The sequence below is a fragment of the Equus przewalskii genome, chromosome 26 (genome assembly GCF_037783145.1).
Source record: "Equus przewalskii isolate Varuska chromosome 26, EquPr2, whole genome shotgun sequence".
NCBI lineage: Eukaryota > Metazoa > Chordata > Mammalia > Perissodactyla > Equidae > Equus > Equus przewalskii.
In genome coordinates this window covers 35,610,199-35,626,830 of record NC_091856.1, presented here as the reverse complement: position 1 = coordinate 35,626,830, position 16,632 = coordinate 35,610,199, and the positions used below count along the sequence as shown (strand labels likewise).

Sequence of the window (16,632 nt, the reverse complement as noted above, 5' to 3'; positions counted from 1 at the left end):
ACGAACTTTTTCCAGAAATGCGCCCAGTCATCCATGTGTGTTGAGAAAAACTCTAACGGGCAGATGAACAGAAAGAAGTCCACCCAGACTGGCTGAAATTGTGGGCGTGTTTCTCTGCAGACGCTTACACAGGGCTACGGAGCGTCAGCTCATTCAACTCTGGGACGACCGTGGGTGGCAGGCACCATGATGGTCCCACCTTACCGCTAAGGGAGCAGAAGTGCCGAGAGGTCAGACACATGCCCAAGGTCAAGGTCACTGGGCAGGACTTGGATGCCGGCAGTGAGCTACAGGGCCCATGGTCTTGCCACTGTGCTCTCCTGTGCACACCAATATCCAGTCCTCAGCAGAACCAAACGCTCCTTCGCAACCTCCCTGTCTCACCTTGCAGCCTCCTTCAAACACCTTCCTAGCTCAGGGGCACTGTGTTCTCTCTCAGGTCTGTCACACCCCAGACCACAGGTCAGCCCCAGCCGAGACGGGGCAGACGGGAGCTCCAGGAGGGGGCCCTGTTCGGGAGGGCTGCAGCCCAGTCTGTGGCCCGGGCCCCAGGAACGCTTCCCCAAGGCCAGGCCAGCTGCTCCACCCCCCGCCGGCTGGCGGAGTCAAGGATTTCAGCTCCCGACGGAGGAAAGGCCAAGTCTGCTGCAGCTCAGCTTCCCAGAGGCCAGGGGCCTGTTCCAGGTCGTGGAGTCTGCAGTTCAGGCCAGCCAGCCTCGGGGGGAGTGCTGGCGGGCCCTGAGCAGTTGAGGGTGCTGTCCTTGACCTTATGCAGAAACCGCAGAGAGTTCTCACCCTGTGAAACCTCCTTCTGCCCTCCCGAAGCGGAGGTAAGTAGACCTGGAGCTTGAGGCACTCCGGGCAGATCGGAGAAAGCCTGGTCCCTCAACAGTGGCTGCCTGGGCTTCTCAGACACCAGACAGCCTCCCCCTGCTGCAAGCCTGCTGGGGACCAGGGCACACCCTCCAGCCCCTGAGGGGCTCCCAGCCATCATCTGGGAGCTGCCCAGAGACAGGTGTGGGGCCCACTCCACCCAGATCTGGGGGGGCCTTCACATGAGCCCCTCATTCCAAGTGCATCTGGGAGTGTTTTCAAAGTCAGGGCGTCTCTGAACAAAGACTGCCCACCTGGCCTTTCAGAGGCCCCGCACAGAGAGTTCTCTACTCAGCTGCCTTCTGTCTGGACTTTGAAGCAAGACGGAGGGAAAGTAGCCAGGGCTGGAGCGGGCAGTCTGGGGAAGGGGCCCACTTCTCAGCAATAGCAAAAGGCCCCGTGGGCACTCAACTTTTGTTCTAATAAATCGGAGTCTGCGGAAAGAGAAGACAATGAGGCAGGAGAGGGCACTCCCCCACCCCCACCCCGGGGAGAGCTCAGCGTGTGGCTCTGTGCTCCACGGACGCGGACAGCAGAAGATGGGCCTCTGCGAGCTCCCACACTCATGAGCTCCCGCCTTGCCCACAGAGGCCCGCGCAGCCCGCCAGGCACAGGGGCTCAGGCTCACGGGCCCGTGGGGCCCCAGGCATAAGGTCCTGGGGCTGCATGCACACACCAGCCCCTGCACTTTGCAGCTTCTTGCTAGGCAGGGCCTGTGCAACAGATAATACGAGGTGGCGCAAGATAGTTGTCCCAACAGAGTGCAGGTGAAGGGGGACTCATGGGCTCAGGGCACAGAGAAAGCCAGGGAGGCGTCTTCACACTGAGGCCTTTGCTGTTGGCTCCCAAGAGCGTCACGTCAACAGTCAGGGAGGGGGCTACGGGGCAATAATCCGAGGACCTTTCCCGGACCCACCCCGTAACCGCTGCTCATCGGAGCCTCACGGCCCTGGCCCATGAAATGCCCCCAGGCCACCCCACCCCTCACCCCCCGCCCCTCCACCAGGCCGAAGCACGAGTGACTCTGGGTGGAATGCGTCCTGCCGCTGCCCTCATGCAGTGGGCACATGTCTTCTGCCTGGCTCACATGTTCATATGGCCACCACTCACACAGGGCCCCAGAAGATGGTGGCTGGGAGCCCATGAGCTGAAACAGAGAAAAGCCAGGCAGCCACGGCATGCAGGCTGCCCACCTGAGGGACTCAGGGCAAGCCCGGGCCTGGAGGCTTCCGGCTGCCTAGGGCTCCGTGTCCCAGCCACGGGGCGGCATCCCGAGGCTCTCAGCCCACCATGAACCCTGCCCACAGCCAGGCCTGCGCCTGGGGAAAAGGATGCAGGAATATTCCAGACAGACGGAGGCCCTGACCCTGAAAGCCAGCAGCCCCTCCCCCCAGGCTGCTCCCAGGACGTCCAAATCCTCCTCTCATCCAAGCCCACTGGCCAGTCCCCTCAAGGACAGCAGGGACTGGCATCCATCCTCCAGGCCGGAGAAAGCAGACCCCGCTCCTTATCTGCCAGGAGACAGCTGCTCAGAAGAGCCACTTCCTCTGGCAGCTAATCTGTCGGCTCCGAGTCCTCCCCACAGTCGTTCCAAAAAGGATGGCCGAGCCCCCGTGTCTCCGTGGCCTCTGGGGTCACGGAGCTGCTGTGGGCCGAGCTCCTCAGACGGACATCCTGCATTCTTCTCAGATGAAACCTTCGAAGGTCGGGGAGGGTGAGGGCAGGCACCCCATCTGCCCCTTTCCTGAAATCACAGCCGTCATGCCAAACGCATGTGGGCCGTCCAGGGTGACAGCACCGGTGGCAAGCCAGGCCCAGGCCGTGTAGACACAGGGATATAAGACACAGCCCTGGGTATGCATACAGCATCTCCAAGTGTCACCCCACACCCAGGCCAGGCCTGAAGGTCCCAGGCTGGGCTCCTCCCGCCTCCCAGCCTCACTGCTTCCCCTTGACACCCTGCTCAGTCTCATGCGCCAGCCATGCCTCCCAATGACACCCATCCCAATGCCAAGCCACTTTCCACCCTGGGGCCTCCAGAATGACTTCACCCCTCCCCGGAACCCCCGCCACCCGGCTGGCCCTGTGCGTGCGTGTGCTTGCATTTGGCTCAGCTGTGCTCCGCTGCCAGGAGGCATGCTTTGTCCCCGCTCCAGGCTGGGTCTGACTCTTGTCCTGCGTGCCACGGGAGCCTATGCACATGTCCCCCCTGCCCCTGCCCGCCGGGCAGCCCCAGACCGGGAGCTCCCTCAGGGCAGGGCTGGTCCCCATCCCAGTGCTGGCCCAGAGATGGGCACCAACAACAGGAGAAGCATTCGCCCAACCAGTGGATGCGGTAACGAAGCACACCCAGAACCAAGTCAGCCTGTCAAACAGGAAGTGGGTCACTTTATTAAAGCGTGTATGTGCACATACATAGACATGCCTACAAGCACACACCACACACGCACACACATGCTCAAGTGCACAGCATGTGAAAGTATGCACATGCGAGGCCTGCCCAGTGGCACAGAGGTTAAGTTTGCACACTCAGCTTCGGCAGCCCGGGGTTCGCCCGTTCGGATCCCGGGTGTAGACCTACACACTGCTTGTCAAGCCATGCTGTGGCAGGCGTCCCACATATGAAGTGGAGGAAGATGGGCATAGATGTTAGCTCAGGGCCAGTCTTCCTCAGCAAAAAGAGGAGGATTGGCAGATGTTAGCTCAGGGCTAATCTTCCCAAAAACAAAAAATTATGCACATGAACCTATGGGACACATACGTGCACAGGCGTGCACATATATGTGCACGTGTGCATGTCTGTACACTTGTGTGTGTGGAGTGGGCTTGGCCTCCCGGACAACCGCAGGGCATGGGCAAGGCCCCAGCGAGCCAGTGTTCTGCACCAAGGAGAAAAGCTGATGACACGGCTGTGTGAAGGACAGGGAGCCCCTGTGCCCGAGGAGGTGCTGCCCAGGATGTGAGATAACTGAGGTCCTGAGGCATGGGGATCTCCAAATCCCTCTCCCCAGAGACTCTCATCCCCACCCTCCCTTCCGGAAACTCCCCTGGGGCAGCCTTTGAGGGGAGCAGAGTGGTGGACGGTCTGAAGCTCTCTCACCCCCCAGACAGTAGCCCAGCCCCTGGTGTCCTCCTGGAGCAGGATAAGGAGCCACCCCGGGTCAGGGCAGCTGAGCTCCTCAGACCTGTGGCCTGCGGCTGTTGCAGGCCTGACCCCCTTCTCACTGCCCTCTGCTTGTGGCCAGTGGATGCTCCCGAGGGCCGCGGAAGGAACAGAGGGTGGCCTGGGCCCTGGACGGAGCCCACCAGGCAGATCCAGCCTGCCCAGTGTGAGCACAAATGCTGAGCCCCAGAACTGTCCCTGTCTGCAGACTCAGGCGATCCCGTGGTCTCTCCCAGGCCAGCGTTGTGGTTCCCGGCAGAGATGCTGGAGTGAAAGGGCCAGGGTGCAAATTCCAGAGCCACGACAACACAGACACTGAAAAGGAGATGGCCAGACCTGGTGTGGTTCCCAGTTCCTCCGAGCACAGCCCCCATGGTAAGAGGGAGAGCCCTGGGGCAGACCCTGCCGGTTCCTTGTGGCCTCCACAAGCCCCCAGCCCTGCCCTCCACAGAACAGGGCGAACCTTTCTCCACTAGAGAAGTGGCAGCCCACAAACAAGGAGCGGAGCCGAGCACAGGCCCCATTCAGCCACTTCCCACGAGTGGAGCGTCGGCAGGTTCAAGATAGTGCTGAGCCTCAGTTTCCTCTTCTGTGAAATGGGAGCGAATAACCCCACTGCGTTACGGGATAGAGAGGAGAGATGACCAGTGTGCGGGCACAGACCGCGCTCTGGAAGCACCACCAAACGACAGCTATAAATAAACAGCCCTCACTTGTCCCATCTCTCCTCCATCTTGCCAGGAACCCCAAAAGTCTATTCTAGGGGACCCAGCCACAGCTGGTCTCCAAGCCCCCATGTCCCACCCCCCGAGGTGCCCTTGGGTCCCCCAGTGGAACATTTTTGACATATTCTAAACTGTCAGCAAAACAAGGCGAAAATTCAGTAATTGCTTTTGGCTGGGAGTCCACAGGCCAGCACAGGGGCCAAAAATAACCAAGGGGAGGTTTCCTGGGCCACCTGCAGCCCCGGGGGGCTCGGCGGGGCTCTGTCTGAGCATGAGGCTAGAGGGGTCTCAGCCTGACCCCGCCGCTGGCCGGCCAGGACAAAAAGGGGAGACTGGAGGGGTGAGGGGCAATGGTCAGGACAGAGCGAGACGGTTGCTCACACGCTGTGAGCCAGGAAGTGTCCGGCCATCCGAAAAAATGTAATGTCATACTTGAGCAAGAGAAGCAGCTGTCGGGCCACTTAGCGGCCCACAAATAGTTGGCTGAGGCCCGGGAGAAAGTGTTGGCTGAGGCCGTGAAGGCAGAAACGCCAGGCTGGCCGGCTGGGCGGGGCCTCTGCTGGCCAGGTGGGGTTCGCTCCCAGCCCCGCCCTCCCCCTGCCGTCTCCCCCAGGCCTGCCTGTCCCAACAGCACAGGAGGGGCTGTGAACCTCAGGGTGGCAGAACCAGGTCACTGAGCATCTGGCTGGGATGGAGACCTGGGTCTGACCCTTTCCTGGCACAAAGGCACGAAGGAATAAAGAACTCACTTCACCCAGTCGGATCAGCCGAGTCACATCCCAGGCAGCCGCCTCCTCTCCTCTGAGCCTCAGATCCTGGTGCAAAAGAGGGCTGCAAGCAGACGGTAGAGGTAACGAGCACCCGTCCGGGACGTCGGGCACTGGGTCAGGGTCCCGCCTGGGAGTGCCGTGCAGCCCTCCACACAGCCTCCCCATCACAAATGAGGACGCAGAGGCTCATGGCGTGGGGGGTTGCCAAGCTTGCAGGGCAAGGACGCAACTCCAGGTGGTCTGGCTTCCCTGCTGTGCAGGCAGGGGCCACAGCTGTGTCCCTAGGAGGGACTGACAGCCAGTGAGGGGACAGGGCGGCCTCACCCTGCCCTTTTCCTGTTTCCACTTCATGCCCCAAGCAGGAAGGACCTGACACATGTGGGTGGGCTGAAGGTCCCCAGGAGCGTCCACTAGGGGATGTCCAGCCAGGTCTTGGATGTGAAGGAGGAGAGAGCGGTCCTGTCAGGGCCAGGCTCTCAGGACTGGCTGCCCCACCTTATGAAGAAGGATGCTGTCCCCTCTGCCCACCTGCCCACCTGCCGCCTGTGCAGGCTCCCGGTCCCACCTCGTTGGGCTGTGGAGGCAGGGCCCCGCAGCCCCACACTCCCGTCTCTGCACAGCCCCAACTCAGGATCTCATCCTCGCCTTACAGAGGGCACCGGGTGGGAGCCGGGTGGGGACAGGTGTGGGCCCCATGGTTCCAGGTTGCACCTGGTCTCAGATGAGTGGCCTACTCCCTGTGACCTAGAGCTGCCTCTCAACAGGAGGTCAGTCCAGGCTGTCCCCCACCCCTCCCCCTCATCCTTCTCCTCTGAGCGGACAGCCGGCCTCTCACGAGAGGCAGCCATGGCCAGCAGGGCTCTGACTGTCTCGAGAGCCACCTGCGTGTGTGCCTCTGAGGACAAGTCCCTGGTGCCCTCTCAGAGTGCAGAGGGAGGAGGGCGCACACCCACATGCCAGCCCCTACAGGCTCCAGACCCCAGAATCCCCAGGTGAAGAGGGGGTTGATGCTCTGTCCCTGTTAGGAGTGTGTGAGGCTGCAACACACAGAAAACCAGCTCTAGGACATCAGCCAAGAACTGTGTCCTGCTTCATCCCCGCCCGCCATCCTCAGCCTGGGCTCTCACCTCCTGTTTGCAAGACGGCTGCTGCACCCCCATGCAACACACCTGATTTCAGGCAGGAAGAAGAGGGTAGGACCCTAAACCTCTCTAACCAGGAAGCACGGCTCTTTCTGGACCCTCTTGTCTATACCTCCTGGCCAAAAATTACTCACAAGGCCACCGAGCTGCGAGGGCAGCTGGAGGGTCTGTGCTCTCAGTTAGGACACTGCCACCTCAGAGAAAATCAAGGCCCTTTCAGGAAGGAAGCAGAAAGGAATGGAGACAGCAGTGTCGCCCCACTGCCTCAGCAGACTGACGAGAAAGGAGACTCAGGCTGCATAGCTCTCCCAAGGAAACACCCTGGAGAGTGCCAGGGACGTTGCCTCCAGGGCCACCTGTCTCCTGCACCTGCTCTCATCAACAACAGCAAAGCCCTCCTCCCAGAGGAGGGACTCGCCTCGCTCTGCAGGGGCCGATTCAGCTTGCCTTGAAACACTCACCAGCCCACAACCAGGCTGGTGGGAAAGACGCCAGTTCCACTCCATCCCCAGCCTCCACACGGAGTAAACACCTGAGTATACACACACACATGCTCGTGCACACACACACACATACACGTACACACCTACATGCACACACGTACATGCATGTACACACGTTTCACATGTTTGTGATACACATGTATTTGCACATGCATGCAAGTGCACGTGTGCATAAACACATGCACGCACAAACGTGTCTGCGTGTACATAAACACACCTGCATGTGTGTGCACGTGTGTTATGTGCATGTACACATGCGTGCACATGTTCTCGACACGTGGGGGTGTGTGCATGCATGTACGCCCATGAATGTATATGCACGTATGCATACATATACACAGGTGCACAGGCAGGTGTACACACATACACACACTCACACACACACTAGCAAGCTGCCTGCTCCCAGCAACTCTTTGCCAACCAGCTCAAGGAAGAGCCCCCCCACCCCCCCCAGGACTCTCTGGCTCACCCACCCCAGTCCCCAGGCCCATCCTGTCACCTTTTGTGACCTCTAACCCTCCAGAGCACACATTTCCTACCCTCAGGCATCTGGCTGCCCCAGCACCCCTGCAAGAGCGGGGAGGAGAGGTGGGAGTCAAAGCAGGAAAAACCCCAAGGCGGAACCACAATGTTTATAAAGAGGGTCACTGAATTATACGGAACAATATTTGCCTTGCGGGTGCAGTCCTTCCTGGATGGGCTACGCACAGATGCCTACACTGGCCTCGGACACGAGAACCAAGGGCTGGACTGGACATGAGGAGTTGGCCCGCTGGACCGCATCGGAAGCCACACGGCCTTTGCATGGGCACAGGTCAGAAATGCAAACTGGCAGAGCCAGCACACACACTGCCCTGCCTGCCAGTCTCTCGCTCTCCCTGGGCCAGCGGGCAGGGTCAAGGCCTCAGGCGAGGTCCAGGGTGGCTGCTCCTCCCTGCCCGGCTCCCAGGGGCATGCTCCTCGCCTTACCCGGGCTCCCCTGAACACATACACACACACGCACATACACACACCCAGCTGGAAGTCTGAGATCTGTGGCCTCATGCTGTGAGGGAAGGAGCGAAGGATTCTGCTCTGGCCCTGGCAGCCTCTGAGAGGGCATGAGGAGCATGGGGCTTGGAATCCCCAAAGGCCACCAGCCCAGCCCTGCCCAGTCTGTGCCTGGGTTACAAAGGCCCCTCCCTGACCCCAGAGGTTGGGTCTCAGGGTCTCCCTCTGACAAGATGAGTGGGGGTGGGGGGTAAAAGTGGAGAGGTGGAGAGAGCTGGGGGGCAGCAAAGATGGGGGGCACCTGGTGTCCTGCCCACAGCCTCTCCCCCCACAACAGGGAGGGAATGTGGCAGAGGGAACAGAGAGGAGAGCCCCTCAGGGGCCCCCGCTCCCTGGGCAGAAGGCCAGAGGTGGTGGGGCCACACTTGGCTGCCTGCCTCCCCCTCTCTCCCCCCAGCCTTGATCTTTCTGGATTCTGCCCAACAGGGAAGGTGCTCAGAGAAGGAATGGGGAGAGAAGGGGGACGGGGAGAGAGTAGAGGCAGACGGGAGGGAGGGAGAGAGGGAGTGAGGAGGACAGAACAGCCTTATCTCTGCTCTTCCTGCAGCAGCGGGAGCTCAGCTGGGGAGGAGGGCTCCTGTGGTCCACCCCTGTGTCCAGCCATGCTGGTGAGAGGTCAGAAAAGCCACTGAGCAGCTGCCCAAGCTCCCCGGGGTCCACTCATGTGTTTCGCCACAGCGTCTGGCACAGGGAGGGGTCCTGGAGACTCCAGTCCCAACTTGAAGGTCTCCACGCCCTTCCTACCCTCCAGAAATGCATGTCTTCCTTTGTCAAGGTCCGAGTGGGAAGGTTCCAACGACCGACCCGGACAGTGACTACCTGCCCCCAGCACCAGCGGTCCTCGCCCAGCCCTGCCGCCTCCTTGCTGATGATTTCCTTTGTAAGATTACAGATACAGAAATGGAGGGAAAGAAGATAAATACAAAATGGTAAAAGAGGTTCTCTCTGGGTGATGGGATTTGCGCTTGTCCACAATCTCAAAATATTCCACTTTAAATAATAAGACATCTTCACCCTCTGCGGTGACGGGAAGCCCAAGGAACCCCACAGTAGATGGTGCAATTCTGACTTCAGCCACCAGGGGACAGCCAAGACCAGCGCATCCCGCCTCTCAGCGGCCTCAGCCACAGGATGCGGGGCTTCCTCCAAGGGTTTTCTGGGTCCCAGGAGAAGGGAGAGGGGCAGGCACAAAGGGACAGTGTCTCTACGGAGGTGACCACAAAGTGCCTACCCACGGGTCGGCCCTCCCAACAAAATCCAGAAGCAGATATTGCCATCTTCATTTGATGACTGGGGAAACCGAGGCCCAGAATGGAGAAGGGCCTTGTCCACTGTTACACAGCCCAGAATGGCAGAGCCTGGGCTGAAACTCTCATTTCCCCATGCTTTGACTCATTCCACAGATACCCAGGGGTCACCTGGCTTTATTTGTGACACTCAGAATGGTGGTGCAAAAATGGGGACCCAGACCCGGCCGTGCAGCAAACCAGGATGAGAGGGGCTGGAGCCCAGTCTTCCTGAGCACTGTCAGCTGCCCGAGCCTTTTAGTCTAGCATCCGTGGCCGTCCCCAGGTGTGAGGCTCCAGCAGTAGCATTCTCCAGCAGAGTCCAGGGCTCATCTGGTTTCCTGCCCTCTGGTGGGGGGTCTGGGGACATCCTGGGGTCCCGCCGGGGCTGCTGGGCCTCAGGGTCTGGCCCAGGATGTGGCTGGGAGGCCCCCATCCCTGGCTCTACTCCCTCTGTGCCTCTCCTGAGCCTGTCCAGGCCCAGCCCAGCGTTACCCCATCCCCAGCCCCAGAACCCTCCTTAGCAAGAGTCTTGGAGGGGCCTGTTCCACTCCAGCCAGGCTGAGAGCAGGAGGAACAGCAAGATGAGGGCTGCAGCCAGGGTCACGGAGGGCACCAGGTCCAAGTCCTCAGGGTCAAGGATGGCATCGCCAGGGGCATGGTGGGGGTCAGTAGTGGCACCGGACAGCTGGGTGTCAGAGACCTTCTCCCCTGGGGACCCTGGCCGGCCCATCTGTGGGAGGGAGGAGGTGAGGGACAGGTCTTCCTCTGGGAAGGGCCACACTGCCCACCCTCTGCCTGTCCGTCCCATCTCTCTCCCGCCGGAGGCCCTCCAGACACAGCAGGAGCAAGGGGCCAGGAGGTGCCCCACAGATGACCCTGGGCAGTGACTCCCTGAGCCTCAGTTTTCTGCTCTGTAAAACAAGGATGCCGACGGCCACGGAGGGAGATTGGAACTGGATGAGACAGCACCTGGACTGCTTGCACTCCCTGTCACCTCCTTACCTTCCCCCTTGAGACAACTGGGGCTGGGAAGTCAGGTTCAACCCCACTGAAACCTTTGCCCCTGTGCCAGGGTGACTGGAATGCAGCTCAGCCAGTTTCCAGGGAACCTGGATGCCAGCAGACAGGGAGCTGTGTCAAGCTGCAGGAGGGGCTGCATCAAGGCTGCCAGCTGCCCTCTGCCCACACAGTGCCTGGGAGGTGGGCACCAGGTTACATCCATCTTACAGATGAGTGAGGCTCAGAGAAGGAAGTGGGTTCCCAAGCACTCCCAGAGGTTAGCAGAGGGGGTCTTGGCAGCCTGAGATCCTGTCCTCAGGCCTCCCCCCTGCACAGGGGCAGAGTTTGGACCAAGTCATTTGTTAAGCTCCAAAGCCCCAGACTGACCAGGGATGGAGACAATCTAGGAGTAGGGGTGGTCTCTGCCTAGCCCACCCCCCAACCCTGGCAGTTCGGTAGGACATTACCTTCCAGCCGTGGGGCTCCCACGTTGCAGGAGGGGCCTGCGCAGAGTTGCCACAGACCCCAAGGACAAGCACCTGTGAGCAGCAGCCTGCGTCGTCAACTAAAGCCTTCCTCTGAAGACAACTCCCCACCCCTCAGGCCTCCCCCGGGGAGGGGCTTGAGCTCAAGGGTGAGGAAGGGAGGGACCCAGCCTTCACATGGGTGTGTTCCAGGGCAAAGAAGGGAAGCTGCTCTTCCAGGCCCAGCAGAGCCAGGCACCCACACACCCAGACCCGTGCTTTCTGCTGCCTCCCAGCTGAAACTTCCAGCTGGGGGGGGGCTCTGGGAGGCTCGAGAAGAGGAGGGCTCTGAATTCAAGTTAGCAAGGGGCTTCCTGGCACCCGCTGTGTGCCTATGCTGTGCCAGGCACAGGGTGGGCAGAGGAGGGCAGGAGAGTCCCGCTTCTCCCCCAGAGGCCAGGTCATGGAGCAGGTCCCTGCACGTGCACCGTTTGTGAAAGAGACATAAGCTGGACTGAACCTCACACCCTCTGGAGCAGTTGCATCAGAATGCTCTGCTCTACTGCTCTCCCGGGGCTCAAACTCCTCACACTGATTGTTGACTAAACTCCTCCACTAATGTCACCTAGACTCTTTATTTCAGGCGACAAATTGGTGACCACGAAGGGACCCAGAGAGATCACCCAAGACTGCCTGGAGCATCAAGAGGACCTGGCACCATGGCACCAGCAGGACCCTTTGTGCCCAACCGGCTCTCCAGAGCTCCAGCCGCTGCTCAGTAAGTCTTTCCTGGGTCTCAGATCCTCCAATTAATGGTTGAAGGTCCCTGAGTTTATTCAATAATTGTTTTAAAAGGATCCTTACAGGGGCCGGCCCTGTGACTGAGTGGTTAAGTTCACATGCTCCACTTCAGTGGCCCAGGGTTTCATGGGTTTGGATCCTGGGTGTGGACATGGCACCGCTCATCAAACCATGCTGAGGTGGCGTCCCACATGCCACAGCTAGAAGGATCCACAACTAGAATATGCAACTATGTACTAGGGGCTTTGGGGAGAAGAAGAAGAAGGAAAGAAAAGATTGGCAACAGATGTTAGTTCAGGTGCCAATCTTTAAAAAAAAAAAAAAGAAACAAACAAACAAAATCTTTAGTAAAAGTCTTTAGCTATCTGAGCAAATGAACTTAGTTCATCTGCCAGAAAAACAATTTATTTTTATTTTATTTATTTATTTTGTTAAAGATTGGCCCTGAGCTAACACCTGTTGCCAATCTTTTTTTCTTCTTCTTCCCAACACCCCCCAGCACATAGTTGTATACTCTAGTTGCAGGTCCCTCTGGTTGTGCCATGTGGGACGCCACCTCAGCATGGCCCGACGAGCAGTGCCATGTCCACACCCAGGATCCAAACCAGTGAAACATTGGGCTGCCAAAGCACAGTGCGTGAACTTAACCACTCGACCATGGGGCGGGCCCAGAAAAAAAATTTAGATCCAACTATTCTTTTGAGTTTTGTACCTGAGATGTGGCTAAAATTTTGAAGATCTCTGTGTCTGTCTCGATGTTTCTGTATTATAAGTCACTCTCTATATTTGTCTGCTTCCAGATGAATAATTTCTAAAAGAGCTCTATTTAATTGTCTTGAAGTAAGTGCTGATATAAATTATTTCTAAATGTAATACAAACTAACCCAAATGTCTTCCAAGTTAATGTGATATAAAATAAATTTTGAGGGGCCAGCCCCGTGGTCAAATGGTTAAAATTCCTTGTGCTCTGCTTCAGTGGCCCAGGTTCACAGGTTCAGATCCTGGGTGCTGACCTATGCCATACAGCCATACTATGGAGGCATCCCACATATAAAGTAGAGGAAGACTGGCACAGACGTTAGCTCAGGGCTAATCTTCCTCAAGCAAAAAAAAAAGAAAAACAGAGGAGGTTTAGCAATGGATATTAGCTCAGGGCAAATCTTCCTCACAAAAAATAAAAAAAGAAACAAACAAACTTTGGTAAATGAGAGCTTAAGTTTGTTGGTTTGATTGAGATCAATGTTTTCAGAGTTATCAGCATTGGATATGATACAGACATGTTTTCTCTGTCACAAAATTTGTCAGCAAAGATATTAACTTAGAGTAATAACTGATTTTGTCTAATGTCTCAGGAATTTTTTTGTAGGCAATCTAAATATAATTATTGGGAACATGTAAACTAAATAGATATAAAAGTTTTTGGATGAACTTTTTAACGATAACTAGGTGTTATGGTGTGTATACTTAAAATACCTTCAAAACCTTTTGATAAACTGAAACTTCAGAGTTTTGCTAAATTAAGTTAAATGATAATTTGTTGAGTATTTCTCATTTCCACATTATAGAAAATATGAAAAATTAATTACTAGGTGTAGATTTGTCTGTCTCTGGCTTCTTATCTCAGAGAAACTGGAATATGCTTAGGTGTATTGATAAATATGTTTTGTGCCATGGTGGGGAATTTCCTAAGTATGGAAAAGCACATGTTTCTAGAAAGTCTGTATACAAGAAAAGTAAGGTGTACATTTTCAGTAAAGAATATATAAAGAATGTAAATATTTCTGTTTGTTTTCTTAAGAAAGATACATTTGTCCCAAAGTACTAGGAAAGAAAAAAAAAGGAAAGAAGGCATGGGACAAATTCTGAATGTAAAAAGCAAGTGACAGAAGGTTTGTGGAAGTGAAACCCTGAGGAAAGAGTTTCGTGCACGGTCAAGTTGGCTAAGATTAAAATGAATTCAATTAAATAAATGAGTTTCAATATCAAGGGTAATCTGGTGCAAAATTATAATTTGGCTTTCTTTTGAAAGGATGATCTTGAAATTTTGGTCTGCTCTTGATAAAGAGGTTATAATAGATTTTTCTTGGGGCCGGCGTGGTGGCACGGCGGTTAAGTTAGCATATTCCGCTTCTCAGCAGCCCAGGGTTCGCTGGTTCAGATCCCGAGTGCAGACATGGCACCGCTTGTCAAGCCGTGCTGTGGCAGGTGTCCCACATATAAAGTAGAGGAAGATGGGCACAGATGTTAGCTCTGGGCCAGTCTTCCTCAGAAAAAGAGGAGTATTGGCAGATGTTACCTCAGGGCTAAAAGTCTTCGGGGGGGAAAAAAAAGAAACCTTTAGGTTATCTTGCATAAATGTTATTAATATAATAATAAAATATTATATATAATAGTATTTATAACATAATAATAAAAATTATATAACATTCCTAAAATTCTGATCTTCCCTAGTTATCACTTGTAATTCTAGTTATTATCTTAAAATGTTATATATCACAGAAATAACCAAGTTCCTTTGTCAATTGCCATTTTTAAGTCTTTTGTCTTTACAGACCTTTACTGTTTTACTCTGACGCTTTCACAAACATGTTTCACCTTCAGAGAGTTTCATGGAAAGGACTCTGACACTTACTCTAAAATATAGGTCTCTGATAAACTTTCAGATTATAAAACTAAACTAAGTAAAAAAATTACAGAACCATAACAGAAAAACTGATGAGTTCGTAAACTGCCAACAAAAACAATTGAGAGGCCGGCCCCGTGGCCCAGTGGTTAAGCTCACGAGCTGTGCTTGGGTGGCTCAGGGTTTCACCAGTTTGAATCCTGGGTGCAGACATGGCACCGCTCATCAGGCCACACTGAGGTGGCATCCCACATGCCACGACTAGAAGGACCCACAACTAAAAATACACAACTGTGTACCAGGGGGCTTTGGGAGAAAAAGGAAAAATAAAATCTTTAAAAAAAAAAAACCAAACAAACAATTGAGTGGATTTGTTTTAGAACCGACTAGATACGCAGGAACTAGGAGCCTAACTCTTCACTCATTGGTCAACCTTTCATATATATATATGTTACTTAAATCTGACCAGTCTGGTTTGATGAAATGACACCAGAAGCAGAAAAAGCCATAAACAGCTTAAAGTCCATCTTGGCTCAGCCCCCAGCTTTAGGCCACCCTAATTTCACCTTGCCATCTTCTCTCTTTGTACATGAAGATAAAGGGAATGCTTAGGTGTATGAACTCAAGGACACGATGATCAACATCCACCTGTAAGGGACTAGAGGCAGCAATCCCACTCTGCAGCAGGACTGCACGGAGCGCGAGGGCTGATTCGGCAAGAGCTCTCTTGTGCAAGGCTACTGGAGAAATGGTGAGGGGTCTCCTTAACTGTTTATCCTCCTCACTCGGTTGAAGCTTCGTTAAACTCTCATCACACTCAACATTATTCAGTGAGTTGACTAACTTCCTATGAAATTGCTTTGTTTTCTCCTAATATGATTTTGCTGAGGAGTAACAGGTTAAGTCCCACCACTTTGCTCACAGATGATGCCAAATCTATGAATTTTTTTTTTTTTAAGGAAGATAAGCCTTGAGCTAACTGCTGCCAATCCTCCTCTTTTTGCTGAGGAAGACTGGCCCTGAGCTAACATCCGTGCCCACCTGCCTTCACTTTTTTTATATATGTGGGATGCCTGCCACAGCATGGCTTGCCAAGCAATGCCATGTCGGCACCCGGGATCCGAAGCAGCGAACCCCGGGCTGCAGAAGTGGAATGTGCACACTTTAACCGCTGAGCCATTGGGCTGGCCCACAAATCTATGAAATTTTGTCGTGACTACATAAAATGAACTCACCAGCTTTTGACCCCTAGGGATGATTTACATGAAAGTCCTATAACTAATGTTGGCCTTATGTTATTCACAGATGGCTCATCCTTGCGAGGACCTACTGGGAAATATCAAGCCAGACATGCTAAGGGTCTGATACTGGCTCAGCGCAAGGTTAACATAACAGAAGCCAAACTGTAGAAGAGAAACCATATTGTAACTTTGAGTGACCTCTGATTAACTAGCCCAGACATGCTCTGTAGATTTTACGGCCCCTCCCAGCTGCTTTAAGTTGATAACTTTGTTCTTTTGAGTTCCTTAGGAATGATGGCCCCTGGGCAGATGGTCTGTGCTGATAGCCATCATCAGTGACAACTGAAAGATCAGGGTCTTGGGGCATTGCTCCAGTCTCTAATGCATACCCAGTAAAAGGAAAGACTATCAGGAACTAAGACCAGATGTCTGCCCCCCACCCCCACCCCAGACCAGCTGCCTCCCCCACCCGGAGATCAGCCCCCTATTAACTGGTCTGTAGTCATTGTTCTGTGAGACGCTTCTTTCGGACGTGAGTCAGCCATCTTCTCTCTTGCTAGCAAGCTGTAATAAAACCCTTTCTCTCCTACCACCTTGCCTCTGGACTATTGGCATGTCTTGTGGTGAGCTGAGGACCGCCCTTGGGGAGTGACAGGTCCTCCAGTCTCCATCTTGAGAGTGCTCCCTTGCCTGATGCTCATCCAGAGCAACAGGTGCAGCTTGTCATTTGGCTACAGGAAACTGCAAATATTTTGACTGACACTAGCTACGCATTTGGAATAGCCCATGATTTGGGGATGCTCTAAAAACAAAGGTTTTTTGATCTCTACTCAACAAACAACATATTAAAAACAGGAAAAAGTTGGCTGCTTTGTTAAAAAAGCCGTTTTACTCCCTAAGGAATTGGCAATAATAAAAGTACAAGGTCACTTGAAGGAGGACATTTTGGAAACCAAAAAAAAAAGTTAGCAGATCAGGCAGCTAAGGAG

General features: G+C 54.6%; 1 long non-coding RNA gene across 2 annotated transcripts; it reads left to right on the top strand.

Moving 5' to 3' along the window:
* The first annotated feature begins 634 nt into the window (after positions 1-634).
* Positions 635-16,232, top strand: LOC103541465 (uncharacterized). Of its 2 annotated transcripts, XR_011533373.1 has the most exons (7): positions 635-830; positions 4,273-4,411; positions 5,375-5,611; positions 6,557-7,990; positions 9,002-9,155; positions 11,622-11,756; positions 15,708-16,232. It is a non-coding gene; the product is annotated as an uncharacterized lncRNA (long non-coding RNA). The 2 variants fall into 2 exon arrangements; XR_542474.2 differs by lacking the exons at positions 635-830; positions 4,273-4,411 and having other exon boundaries at positions 5,322-5,611; positions 7,862-7,990.
* The last annotated feature ends 400 nt before the right edge of the window (positions 16,233-16,632 follow it).